Source organism: Carcharhinus amblyrhynchos, chromosome 6 (genome assembly GCF_965287045.1).
Source record: "Carcharhinus amblyrhynchos chromosome 6, sCarAmb.v2.hapA, whole genome shotgun sequence".
NCBI classification, from domain to species: Eukaryota; Metazoa; Chordata; class Chondrichthyes; order Carcharhiniformes; family Carcharhinidae; genus Carcharhinus; species Carcharhinus amblyrhynchos.
Window position 1 is genome coordinate 73,158,590 of NC_137329.1, and position 14,951 is coordinate 73,173,540.

At 41.9% G+C, this 14,951-nt stretch overlaps 1 protein-coding gene across 4 annotated transcripts in view; it reads left to right on the plus strand.

Annotated features, from left to right (window-relative positions):
- LOC145344002 (UPF0606 protein KIAA1549-like) overlaps positions 1–14,951 on the plus strand; it is a 267,713-nt gene that overhangs the window by 54,390 nt on the left and 198,372 nt on the right. Inside the window, exon 2 of one of the 4 annotated variants that reach the window (XM_080190646.1) lies at positions 4,466–4,521. The exons of 2 other annotated variants lie outside the window; for them this stretch is intronic. The gene's annotated coding sequence lies outside the window, so the exon portion shown is untranslated. Of the gene's footprint in view, positions 1–4,465; positions 4,522–9,162; positions 9,251–14,951 lie in introns of those variants that run through there. One more of the 4 variants, XM_080190647.1, reaches the window with a different exon arrangement.

The window sequence follows — 14,951 nt, forward strand, 5'->3', positions numbered from 1 at the left end:
TTCAAAGGAGTAGCCTCAACTGCTTCATTGGGCAGGAAATTCCACAGATTTGCAAACCTTTGGGTGAAGAAGTTCTTCCTAAACTCAGTTCAGAATCTGCTCCCCCTTATTTTGAGGCTATGCCCCTAGTTCTACGTTCATGCACCAGAAGTAACCATCTACCCATGTCAGATTATTCTATAGTTTGGGTAGGGTACAAGAATTATGAAAAATGAGAACACACGAAGCCCAATGTCTTCAGTAGGTTTGATAGAAATACTGGTTAGAAGTATAAAACACAGGTTGGTGGTACAATATACTTGTTAGTCAGAAAAATGTCACAATAGGTTATACAAATGATCATCCATAAGCAGTCACCCCTTGTTATTCACACTCTTCAGCAACTGACCAGGTGGCTCCACTGCAGAATTACGTCAACATTGCAATGAAGTTACTGTGAAAATCCCCTAGTCTGACACCTGTTTGGATACACTGAGGGAGAATTTACCCTGGCCGATGTACTTAACTAGCAGTCTTTTGGACTGTGGGAGGAAACTGGAGCACCGGGAGGAAACCCACCGTATGGAAGTTATTTCATAGTGACATTTATTCTTTCTAAGATGGATATGGATGTTTTGTTGTTAGCTCTGCAATGTCCTGTCAAAATCTCATTTACACTACAGTTTTGTAATGATATGCTGAATTCTTTGTTGAAGCCATGGGTTTTATGCTACCCTGAACCTTGTTTTTTCTGTCGGTAAAACTTGGTTGTGAAATTTACTGCTGTGCATTTCAAAAGAAAACAAACACTAAACTCATCAAGCAATGTCAACTAGTGTCATCTTACAAATAAACTTTATAACACTTGAAGCAATTTGCTGGATTTCTATGGTTGAATTTTATAATTACATCATTCCGCACTTGCCCTTCACCGAACAGATATTGTTACTCCATGCTGTTCATGTCCAGCTCAATTTCTCATCACGCTTTCAAAAACATAACTTTCACTAAAGTCTTAACTTTTCATTGAGGCAAAACACAGCATTGAAGTACAGTTCATGTTGCTTTCAGTTCTATTATTTAACCCTTTGACCTTGTGGCCAGTTATATCATAGCATTAAATTTTTCGTTAGTGATTTTTTTTGCCATTAAAAATCATCCTAGCAACTGGCTAAGGCGGAAAGCTCCTTACCTTTTATGTGAACTATAGAACAGCACAGCACCATCCCCGTTTGCAATCTTAACTTATAATTTAGGTGAAAGTTAAGGTTACAAATATTACAATTCTTACATTCCTGCATCAAATTGCCAGGAACCAGATTGAGCTGGTACATGAATTCCTGGGTGAAGTCTCTGTGAAGTAGTTACTGTTGCTGAAACTGAGGCCCAGCTAATATTGTCACCTTCAGAAGAAGACAGAAAGCTAGAAATGAGGGGAAAAAAATGACATTCGCAGTAGTTTTGAACACATGGTTACAGATCCTGCTATTAAACTAATTAGAATAGCATTAATTGTTACAGCACTGTTTTTTCAGAGCATAAGCAGAGTTAATGCAGCTGCAAAAAATCTTGAAGACCATTTCAATTTAAAAGCCAGAAATGTAACAATGTCAGTCTGAAAACACTTGTTAAAAAGATGTCTGGTAAAACTGCCTCAAGCTATACAAGCTGTTTTGTCTGAAGTGTAAACACACCAGGCAAAATTGATTTGCTGTCACTTAAGTCACCTTGAAAACCAGTCTTTTATTTGCTTCCAGAACTTAGGTGGTCAACAAATTTTACTGCACATCTTAAGAAAAGGTGTTGGCAGGATATTGCTTAATAGGTAAACTAAAAATCCTCAACCCTCACACAAGATGTAGATGATTACTCCGTACTCCCACTCAACAACATAACAGAAGACCTCTTAAAATGTGAATTAAGAACATAAGAAATAGGAGCAGGAGTAGGCCATCTAGCCCTTCGAGCCTGCCCCGCCATTCAGTGAGATCATGGCTGATCTGAAGTGGATCAATTCCACTTTCCCGCTTTCTCCCCATAACCCTTAATTCCCTTGTCTGTCAAAAACCTATCTACCCGTGACTTGAATATATTTAGTGAGGTAGCCTCCACCACTTCAACGGGCAGAGAATTCCGGAGATTCACCACCCTTTGAGTGAAGAAGTTTCTCCTCAACTCCGGTCTAAACTGCACCCCCCTTATCTTGAGGCTGCGCCCTCTAGTCCTGCTGTCCTTTCTGAGCGGGAAGAATCTCTCTACCTCTACCCTATCCATCCCCTTCATTATCTTATACGTCTCTATAAGATCCCCCCTCATCCTTCTGAACTCCAACGAGTACAGACCCAGTCTATTTAGTCTCTCTTCATAGTCCAACCCCCTCATCTCCGGTATCAGCCGAGTGAACCTCCTCTGCACTCCCTCCAAGGCCAAAATTTCCTTGCGCAAGTGCGGCGACCAAAACTGCACACAGTACTCCAGCTGTGGCCTCACCAGTATCCTGTACAGTTGCAACAAGACCTCCCTGCTTTTATACTCTATCCCCCTTGCTATAAAGGCCAGCATTCCATTTGCCTTCTTGGTCACCTGCAGACTGGGTTTTTGCGACTCATGCACGAGGACCCCCAGGTCCCTCTGCACCTTAGCATGCTGCAGCTTTTCGCCCTTTAAATAGTAATCCCTCCTACTATTATTTCTGCCAAAGTGGATAACCTCACATTTGCTAACATTGTACTCCATCTGCCAGGTCCTCGCTCAGCCTATCCAGATCCCTCTGCAGACTTTCCACACCCTCCACGCAATTTGCTTCACCACTCATCTTCATGTCATCAGCAAATTTCGTCACCCTACACTCAGCCCCCTCTTCCAGATCATCTGTGTAAATTGTAAATAGCTGAGGCCCCAGCACCGATCCCTGCGGCACTCCACTAGTCACTAACCGCCAATCAGAATAGCACCCATTGATACCAACTCTCTGCCTCCTATTAGACAACCAATCCTCTATCCACGCTAACACCTTACCCCCAACTCCGTGCACACTAACCTTCTGTAGCAACCTTTTATGGGGCACCTTTATCAAACACCTTTTGAAAATCTAGAAACACCACATCCACCGGTTCCCCTCTGTCTACCGCACTAGTCACATCCTTATAGAAATCCAATAAATTTGTCAAACACGACTTCCCCTTAACAAATCCGTGCTGCGTCTGCTGTATCAAGTCATTCACAACAGGGACTAGCAACGTAACAGATGTTAATCATTGTAATAATAATGCACTGATTAATTCCTATCTTGATATTTACTGAAATGATATTACAATTCATCTGCCTGATACAAATTGCGCAGAATATTTTTTGTTGCTCGGTTCTTTTTAATCATGGAAAATTCACCAAACTAAAGCGTGAACATTAGCAACCACTTGAATTAATATAGCCTTTTTAAGGTGATGTGTCCCAAGATGCTTGACAGGAATGTTTTAACATAGTTTGATAGTCAGAAATATTAGGGCAGGTGTCAAATGCTTGGATCAATGAAGCACATTTTGAGGCATGTGGAGAAGTGGAGAGAGTTCCAGATATTTGGGAAATTAAATTTGGGGATGCCAAAGAATTATGGAGCTAATTGGGAACAGCAGCAAAAGTGGATGGACTGCACAAGAGTTCAAAATTTTGGAAAAGAACAAAAACAGCCCGGGTAAACAGGCCCTTCGGCCCAACAAGCCTGCGCCGCCATTTTAACATTACCAGTCCCCCCTCCACCCATGACCCTTATCTATGCTTATGGCATTCCACATTGAGGGAAACTAATTTAGGGACAATGTATTACCCCAAGTCAGCCTAATAACACATCTTTGGGGTGTGGGAGGAAACCGGAGCACCCGGAGAAAACCCACGCAAGCACGGGGAGAATGTGCAAACTCCCACAGACACTGGCCCAAACCCATGTGTCTGCACAGCAAACAGTGATAGTCACCTGAGCTGCCGTGTTGCCCAGCATCTGGTCCAGTTTAAGCACACACTAACGACCTGAAGCACTAGGCTATTCTCAAACATCCAAGAGCAGCCCTAGTACGACCATCGCGTGTATGCCCCTCGTTGGACAACAAGGCGGACCGACTTAAAACCTGTGAATTAAAAGAGAAAAACATTAGCATCATTCCACATCCTTTTATGTTACCAGGGACGTCCCAAAGCTAATGAACCTTATTAAAAACAATCTTTTATATCCTCCCATCTCCAACCCACTCATGTGCCAGTCTAAGTAACTCTTAAACAACTCCAGCGTGCCTGCCTCCACCACCTCGCTTGGCAGAGCATTCCATACCCCACTACTCTGTGTGAAAAACCTCCCTCTAATATCCGTGTTATACCTCTTCTCCCCGCCCCCACCAAGTCCGTGGCCCCTCGTACTGTGTGTCTCTAACATAGGAAATAGCTTACCTCTGTTTACTCTAACTATACCCTTCATAATCTTATATACCTCTATTAGATCCCCCCTCAGTCGCCGTCTTTCAAAGAAACCAGTGTGACATCACAGGAGAGCAGGTAAGTTGATTACTTGTGAGTATTTATTTTTCCTAGCTATGGCTTAAAATTAAGCTTTCAGTCTGAGTTAGTAAAATGGTAAATGGATGCTTCAGCTGAGTGTAGATTACACCAAAGTACAAGAGATTTTGGGGAGAGTGGGAATTTGTTGAGGTGGCAGGAAAGAGGTGCTGCTTGATGTAAGTTTTTATTAAAAAAGCAAACCATAGGATTAAATTGAAACTATGGGTTATGTTACACTAAAGCTAAAACAAATAATTAAACTGAATAAATTAAAGGTTATTACCTAAGATCATGTCTCTAAGACCTGAAGAGATCATAAACTGTTTAAATCAAACCTTACTTCTTGCTTATTTAAAAATGTGGATCTTGCTGAATAAAAATATGGCTGCTACAGGTTACATGATTCACAAGTTGGCTACAGTTTTTGGAAATTTCCAACAGATTTTGTAGGACAAATGATCAACTGTTATCCTTATAGAATCACTCATCTCTCACTGTGAGGACACATTACAATCGATGAAACCCAAGACCAGCTGATGATCACTCTCTCTCTCCAGCCTGGTCCTGTAACAAGGGAAGGCCATCAAAACTTGTGACACCTGCAGAGATTCTAAAAGTCACCATTTATTTACTAAGTTGAGCAATGGATTTTGACCAGAGGCCTGAAACCTGGTCATTAGCCTGCAACTGACTCACTTAAGGACAATATCACATGAATCAAGTTTCCGGCCTTTGGAAAGTTTTAATATTATATTTCTAGTCTGCTGTCTAACCTCCAGCCTGGAAACACCACATTAGAACCCTAGACTGAGCAAGAGCCTGCATCAAGTTTGAGCAGCCTCTGAGCCTGTTTTACAGGAAGATTCTTGTCATCACCCGCCAGGCAGACCAAGCCACTGTACACTAACTTGTCTTTCTGTGACACAAACAATTGAAAAAAAATTCTGCAAATCTTACTTCTCCTATTTGACCCCATCTGAATTGAGGTTCCTCCATGAAGGAGCTCTCACTAAACTGTGACTTTCTGAACTCTGACAATCATGTGAACTCCATTTCTGTGATGCTTTTCTTTCCTACCACATGTGTGTGTGATGTGTGAGGTGGTAACAGAAATTGACTAAGAAACAATAGAATAGTCTATGCCAATTTTCTTTCAGTTCGTGGGATGGAGTATGATTCAATTAACTTCAGAAATCTCTAATATTTCATCACCTGTTAATTCTTCAAGTCTTTGGCTTTGCCATGCACCTGTCCATTATCATTTGGCCTGATCAGGCAGTCCCTCTATTCATCATCCATTCATGGCATGATAAGTAGGGGTTTGAACTCTTATGTTTTTGCCATGTTCTTTGTCACCAAGAGATGCTGAGGCCACTTTTAGTTCTTACAATGTTGAGATAAGGTAAATCAGTATAGATCAATTGTTAAGCTAGGTCTGTTTATCACATGGCACATCTAGGTTTCAGTCTTTACTTGGTGGTAGCATTGCCTCTGAGTCAGAGGTTGTGCATTCGAGCCCCCGTCCAGAGACTTATGAACTTAGCTGAAGCTAATACTTCTGTGTACTGTTGGAAATGTCATTTCCTGACTACCTTAAACAAGATGTGGAGATGCTGGCGTTGGACTGGGGTAAACACAGCAAGAAGTCTCACACCTCCAGGTTAAAGTCCAACAAGTCTATTTGATAGTAAACTCTCAAGCTTTCAGAATGCTGTTCCTTCATCAGGTGAGTGGAAAGTTCTGATCAGAGAAGGGCATATAAAGGCACATACAGTTTACAGAATACTGATTAGAGTGCGAGTCTTTACAGCTAATCTGCTATTCAGGTCTTAAAGGTGCAGACAGTGTGAGTGGAGATAGCATTAAGCATAGGTTAAAGAGATGTGTATTGTCTCCAGACAGGACAGTAGGTGAAACGTTGCAAGTTCAGGCAAGTCTGGGGGTTTACAGATAGTGTGACGTGAACCCAAGATCCCGGTTGAGGCCACAACACCACACAACCCTGCCACAGCAACCTCTGCAGGACATGCCAGATCATCGACAAGGAAGACATCATCTCACGTGAGAACACCATCCACCAGGTACACGGTACATACTCTTGCAACTCGGCCAACGTTGTCTACCTAATACACTGCAGGAAAGGATGTCCCGAAGCATGGTACACTGGGGAGACTGTGCGGACGCTACGACAACGGATGAATGAACATTGCTCGACAATCACCAGGCAAGACTGTTCCCTTCCTGTTGGCGAACACTTCAACGGTCATGGGCATTCGGCCTCTGATCTTCGGGTAAGCGTTCTCCAAGGTGGCCTTCATGACACACGATAGCGCAGAGGTGCTGAGCAGAGACTAATAGCCAAGTTCTGCACACATGAGGACAGCCTCAACTGGGATCTTGGGTTCATGTCACACTATCTGTAACTCCCATGACTTGCCTGAACTTGCAACGACTCACTTACTGTCCTGTCTGGAGACAATACACATCTCTTTAACCTATGCTTAATGCTATCTCCACTCACATTGTCTGCATCTTTAAGACTTGAATAGCAGATTAGCTGTAAAGACTCGCATTCTAATCAGTATTCTGTAAACTGTGTGTGCCTTTATATGTCCTTCTCTGATCAGAACTTTCCACTCACCTGGTGAAGGAACAGTGTTCCAAAAGCTTGTGGGTTTACTATCAAATAAACTTGTTGGACTGCAACCTGGTGTTGTGAGATTTCTTACTATCTTAAACAAGCCACGACTTTCCTTTTAGATGGATATAAAAGGTCCAACAGCATTATTTGAAGAACAGTGGGGTTCTCTCTGATGCCTTGGGGAATATTTATCCTTTGACCAGCATTATTTTAAAAAATTCTGGTCATTAAATGTGATAGACCTAGCTTAACAATTGATCTATACTGATTTTCCTTATCACAACATTGCGAGGACTAAAAGTGGCCTCAACATCCCTGGGTGGGAAAGAACATGGCAAATTTGCTATTTTTCTATATTACAAAAGTGGCATTACTTCCATATTATAAAACACGAGGTCATGAAATGTACAATATAAATGTAAGTTCTTTTATTCTCATAATCTAGACAATTGGAATATTGAAATCGTAATTATATTTTGAATACCCGCTCAAGTAATTACATTCAGAATATGACAGTGAATTTTAATTGGCGAAAACCATTCACTCATTCTGAAAGCATGCTGTGTATAATAAGAGATAATTGAAGGTGTAGATGGATCAGTTCGTCTCTAGTGATGTTGTGCAGCATTTTGCAATTCAAGGACATAAAATGATTGTCAAATATGTCTTAAAGAGTCCATAATTTAAAAATAGATTTTGAAACCACAGTTGGAGGTCCAACTTGCTGCTCAGAGTTACCACAATATATGTGAAAGGACTAGAGGATGGAGATGTATGAGTTAACGAAAAGTAATATGCTCTTGGACCATGTTTGCTCATCTATTCCTGTCTGCAGCAGTTCCAATACAGAACTATCACTGCCAGCTATAATCAGACTCTTGAATCCTGTACTGCAGTGCAGGACTGAATGATACAAGCCTAACTGTAGTTGTTCCTTTTGTTTATTCTATCAGCTTCTGCTGACAGAACTGTAGACAAAAAGGCTTTGGACAGTGAACATCCCTTTTGTCCCGCATTGGGGTTGCATCTATTATATATGAAACTTGTTGTATAACAAACCTTCACACATCAGAAACTCTTGGGTTCTGTTTTAAACGTAGTCTGCTGTAACTGTTCCCCATTACGCTTTGAGCAAAACAAGGTCAAGTTAACAAATTAAAGGGACACTAACAGAAAATGAAATCACACATCAGCTGCAGTACCCACCCACTGATTATGGAAGGCTTCAGTTGTGCAGGTGGACATCATAAGCTTCCTCTCCAAGGCAGCTGGCGTGAACATAGCATTGGAAGAAGGGCAAAGAGTTGAGTTGGATGATCCCCCAACTACCCATTGATTGGACCTGTTAATAGTCAACTTAAGCAATCAGAGGTGTTTAACCAGTTGACCTCTAATCACAAACTTAACCTGTTTTGGATTATTATTTTCTATCCTGACAGCTGACCTCAATGTGGACAGCAATTGTAGAACTGTAAATGACCAAATTCCTTTTCTATTCCTTTTTTTCATGTGTGTGGATGGATGCTGGGTCCAATCAGATTCAGGATCGAGTTCACTCTGTCACCAGTTTTGAAACTTACAATTATTCTGGAGGGGATAATTATACTTTACTGTCAGTCCTTGCTGATTTTGTTCCTGGATGGTCCAACTTAATTTTAAGATTTGCTCCCTTGTTCTGGATTCCCTCATCAGAAAAATAGCTACTCTGACGAATCCTCTTGCCTTAACAGAGGGTGGGCAGGAGACCACAGAACTAAACGGCAAGAAGAATTGACACTTTAATTCAAGGAAAATAATACACCGATTAGTTTATCTTATTGAAACATGTGTATTCCACAATGAATTGCTTACAGAGTTGCAGTGTTATTTAAAAGGGGAGGAAATTGACAAATTTTTGATTTGGAGATTACTTTGTGTGACTGTCAGTTAATCCATGTGTATTTATAGAGAATGAGAACCGTTTGAAAAGGGCTGCTGAGAATGGCGCAGACTCCCTTCCAGAAAAAGGGTGCTGAGACCTAGCTGGTCTGAGGACTGATTAGGTTCTGAGAAAAATCAGCAGGCAAACATTTAATTGAGTAGCAGGTGAGTATTTTGCTAATGTTATCTTTTAAAACTTGGGTAATGTATGAGTAATTTTAAGGACTAATTGGTATTGATAAAGTTTTAGCAGTGATAAAGCTTGGTGGGAATGCCTGAGGTCATCCAATGCAAACACATCTTTCAAGTCTGTGGCTGGAAGAACTTCAGCTTGGAGCCATGAGGCGTTCCAGGAGGCAAGCACACCCATTTAGGATGGGGTCTTCTGATTTAATCAATGGTCAGGGGTAGACTGATGTATCAGTGAATGAGAGAGTGGGGATAAGAAGGTAGAAGTTCAAAAGCCTCACCTTCTGCAATTGTTCAATATGTTTGACGTTCTTACATCCTATGTGGATGAAACTGGCGCCTCAGAGTGGATGAGCAAACTGACTATCATCCCATGCTAAGGGTTGATACTAGGCGTATAGTGGTAGCAAGGGACAGTATAATCAGGAGGATAGACGCTGTTCTCTGTACAGCCAAGAGCAAGTGTCCAGATGACTCTGTGGCCTTCTGCCAAGGTCTGGGGCATGCACTTTGGGCTGGAGAGGAACGTGTACTGGGAAGGGGAGGACCCCGTAGTTGTGGTTGATGTAGATACCAAATTCATACATAGGAAAGAGGTCTGCTGAGGGAGTATGAACAACCAGGGGCTAAATTAAAAAGCAGAAGCTCAAAAATAATAATCCAGAGATGAGCCATGATCATAGGGTAAATTAGATTAGAAAATTAGTTGTGTGGCTCAAAGACTGATGTGGGAGAAATGGGTTTTGATTATTGGGCACTGACACCTGTACTGGGCAAACTGGGAACTGTACCATTGGGACAGTCATCAATTGAGCAGTGCTGGGACCAAATGTTCTGGTGAGTCGTATAACTTGGTTGATGAAGAGGGCAGGTCATATCAAACAGTGACTATTTGGCTGTTCGCAAAGGCAAGGTACTCACTGTATTCAGCTAGTCCAACTCCCTTCTCATGAAGTATAATTTGTTATTCCTTTACATTTAGTATTCTTCTGACTATACTGATGACTACAAGATGAAAAATGATATGTCTCTTTTTGTTCAGTAATAATCTAGTTCTGTACTACCAAATGACTGCTAATATAAAGAATCTTCACATAATCTAATCTGGTGGTGGAAAGCTTCACTCCTTTCTTCTGATATGTCATTGGATTTCTCACCTTTTGAGTGAGCAGAACAAGCAGACTGGGACTTGGCACACAACTCATTTCAAGAATGATAAATATGTACAAGCCCATTCTACAATTGGAAAGCAATGTTTAATCTTATCACACATTTAACTTGTCGACACAAGTGAATACTCCTTATAAAGCGGATGTGGGATGCACATAAATGCCAGTTCTTCACTGACATTAATTACAGTTTCCAGGAGTAATAACTACTGCCTCTGCAATCAAGTCAGGATATGACACTGCATTCAGTATCACAGTACGTTACCTAATTCCAATTCACAATAGTACTTATGCAGAAAGATGATTTGTGAATTTTAAAAAATGGAAATCTTGAAGGCAAGAAGTGTGGTGCAGGGAGTAGTTTTCTAATATGGGAATTAGATTACATGTAGAATTCATAAAAATTGGTGGAGATCATTTTGGTTTGAATTTGAACTTCAGTCCATAAGATGAAAGACAAATTGTTTTATCCCTTTGTCCATATACTCTGACTCCTTTAGACTTTAAAATTGGATGTCTCTTTTCATGTACAATCTTCTGAGTTTCTGATGAATCATGTAGCGAATTGAAGTTAGATCACACACACTGGCACTGAATTTCTTTGAGAAATAAATAAATGCCAGTGATGTATTGGGTACTCAGTTGAAAGTACTGTATTCTCTAGCAGGCTACTCTCATTTCAATAGTAGTAGTGGAGGCGGAGGAAGAGGACTTTCTTTATCTAGATGTTGTTTATTACATTATGTTAAGAACATTATTATCTTGGCAAATTCACAAGGATATTGTGCTAAATTGGACGATTACTTTGATCTGGGCAAATTGATGAGGATCCTGCAGAAAAGTGGTTAAATTTCAATAATACATTGTCATTAGGTTAAGTAGGTAGCACGGTGGTTATTGCTACGGCCTCACAGCACTAGAGACCTGGGTTCAATTCTAGCCTTGAGTGTGTGGAGTTTGAACGTTTTCCCCCTGTCTGCGTGGGTTTCCCACAGTCCAAAGTTAAGCAGGTTAGATTGATCAGCCATGCTAAATTGCCCCTTGGTGTCAGGGGAATTTGCAGGGTAAATACATGGGGTCCTGGGGAATAGAGCCTGGGTGGGATTGTTGTTAGCGCAGGCTTGATGACCTGAATGATCTCCTGCACTCCAGGGATTCTATGATTCTACGTTTGTACTCTTTACCAACTGAATGTAGTATATCTCAGTCAAAAACTCCAAAAATAGAATTTGATCTAAAGATCTGAGTTGTGTATCAGACGGACTCTCATTGCAGTAAAAGCAAAATACTGTGGGTAGTGTTGATTGGAAACAAAAACATTTAGTGCTGCAAACACTTAGCAGGTCTGACAGCATCTGTGGAGAGAGAAGCCAAGTTAATTTTTCAAGTTCAATCTTCCCTGACCTGTCCTCCAGCTGTTAAGGCATGTCCAAAATGGAAGATTGAAATCTGGAGCTTTCCTCCACCCAGTTACCAGGTTGTGATAGGTGATGTTTGCAGTCAACCTGGAAATCCTCCATCGACAGGTGAAGCTGTTGTCAATTTGTAGGGTGTGGCATGTGTTTCAATAAGACTGAGGTTTCAGGTGAATAAATTTTTTTTTGAGGTACTATGTCAATGGAAGTGCTTTGTTAGCAATCACCAGTTGTGCTCTTTGAAAAATGTCCCAGTGGACATCAGAATTACTAGCCAGGAAGCCTATTGAGCTATGTTGGTCCCAATACCCCCAAAAATAATCCTCACGAATTCCCGGAGTTTACTGTATTGTGGCATCAGCGCTCCACAAGTCCCTTGATGAAAGGCCCCTCATAAGATGATGGGAAATAGTGGAGAGGATTGACTTTGCGCACACCATCCAAAAACATTAAAAAATCCTATACTGCCTTGGAGCAGTTAAGCTATAACTTACCAGTCTAGGATCCATACTGACACTATCACTTAATAGTTCCAATAAATTCAAAAGATTCAGCAGAGAAAGGATAAGTTGAAATACTAGAAATTTAATAAGAAATATCCAAATGTATTTTATGGCTCTGCAATTTCTTTACAGTTTCATTCTGGGTCAAGAAAAATGCGTAAATGGAATTAGAAGTGATAGTTTACTGGTGCTAATAAAATGTCTGAGTGGAAAAATGAAATGATGCCTTTGTTTACATAGCTAGGCTGCAGTTCACAAACTGAAACAAGTAAGTTTACATTGCTCGTCTCTCTCTCCTTTCACTTCCCCAGTGCATTCCTGCATGCACCCTCAAGCCTCTCTGCTCTCCCAATCCTTTTCCCATCCATACTTCCACTCTTTTCTCGCCATAAGAGCATATGCACTTCTACATCAAAATTTTTATCTTCACTAATATAAAGTTTTTCCCTTCTTTCCCTCGATTCTTTATCAATCAGACTTCATTTTTTAAGACTCTTGTCTTTTCACTCCATCTGTCCAAGCATATATTTCTCTTTCCCTTATCTCCCAATTTTATTGAAGTAGTGGCCGCGATTCTTCCAAATTGGGACGGGCAAACTGGAAGGTTTCTTCAGTCGCACATGGACATGTCATTGGCGTTGCGAGAGAGTGCTGATTCGCACTAGAACTTGGCCCAGTCTCTCAGGACCATGGCTGAGGGTACCCACAGCATTGACCAATTGCTAAGGGCCATGATTGGAGGCATGGGAACAATGGTGGGCCTCCAGGACTGGCAGTGTCAGATGACAGAGAGGCTTCTGAAGCTCACTCTAGCTACCCCTCCATCCCAGAGGCCAACAAACATGCCCAGGGACAAGGGCATGCCAGAGCTCAGCCCAGGGTCTTCAACAATGTTCAGGCCATTACCAGTCCTTCTGAATCCCCCCTTCTTGACAGTGACATTTCTCCTGGACAGTGGCAGGACAGGATGACACATTGTCACGTGGTACCTGAAAGTTAACCAGGCCCCTTAAGAAGATACCTGCCAAGAGCAACAGGCCAGAGGGTATGGTCACCAGCAGTCCACGTGATGTGCAATCTGGGGGCACACTTAGGAATGGAAAGAAATGAAAGAAGAGACAGATAAGAGGACCACTAAATAGACACTGGTGAAATTTCAGACTTGTAGTGACAGGGAAGGTGGCATCATTTGTACACTGTAACTAATAAACGTGTCACCTCCATACTCACTGACCCATTAATATTATGTCAATCCTTTAAGCAGAGGGGACTCGGGGGAAGTGGGGAGCTATATCAACTCCTTGAGCCTCTGACCTTCCCACAGGGCCTCTGCACTCATTCCTAATTGGGGGTATTTAAGAGCAACAGTGTTAAACATCTGTCTTTGACAGCATCACCAGTCCAGGACTCCAATGGTCTGACCTCTGAGCCTCTACCCCTTAGTGACACGTGTAATCGCCCTTCAGGTGCTGAGGAGCACCACGGCTTTCCTCAGTGAGTTGTCATCGCTGTCCAGCCTTCCAATAAGACCTGCTAACACAGCCAACTCAGGCAAATCAACCTGATGTGATGCCAAGCTGACCCCTGGAGGGGGGAAATGGGAAGAATGCTGTAAGAGAGGAGATGAAGCCAAAGGATTGGGGGAAGGGCATGGAAAGGAGCTCAGAATGATGATGTTCAGCCAGGCCACACTCATGTCCCGGAAGTGGGAGGAGAGAAAGGAACCCCCAAGCCCACCCTGAGCCACCAGTTCAGACACCACTACCCATAGGTGTTTTGCAATACCACTGTATACCCCAGTGTTTAACTCTTTTTTTATTCCTTGCTTCCTAATAGTGCTCAGTCCACCAGATTCCACTTTTCAGGGCCTTTCCCGCCCGTGTGACCTCTGGCTGGAGAAGCGGGAGTAACATGGGAAGCTGTTGAATTGGCCTAGCATGCTATTGAGATACTAAAAAGGGTATTTGAATATTAATAGCCTTCCCACTAGCCCAGGTCAGTAACTCGGTCAGGGCCCGCAGCGTTGCTGGGAAGGGTCATAATGGGTTTGGTGACTGGCACAGAACCCTCTTGCTGCCGACTCCTAATTGTCTGGGCCATTGCGATACCCGCCGAGACCTAGGGGACCAGAAAATCCCTCCCAGTATCTTTATTCATTCTGGATCGGTGACTGTGCATGTATGTGTAGGGATACCCCTCCCTGTCCACAGAGCTGGCTGAATTATCTTTTATATTTATTCGTTTATGTTAAGGTCGACACTGGTCTTTGAACGTAAGCATTATTAAGTATAGGGTTAGGGTGTAACCGGAGATCTAATGGGTGTGCCCTGTTATCTGCAAGTTTGTACTTTTAGGCCATTATTTGTGTGACAGTTTATGTTTTAGAGGCATGTACTCAAATGGCTGAGGAATTACTGTGGCACTTCTGCAGAAAGGTTTATGGCTCCCTCCTGTGCTGCAATGATGATATTTCAATGGGATTACGCATAATGTTTTCTGACCATTTGTTTTTTGTGAAATGTGATTAAGGTAAATATTGAAATTGAGAATTGTCTTCCACAGTTTGGTAAATAATGACAGTAATGAATTA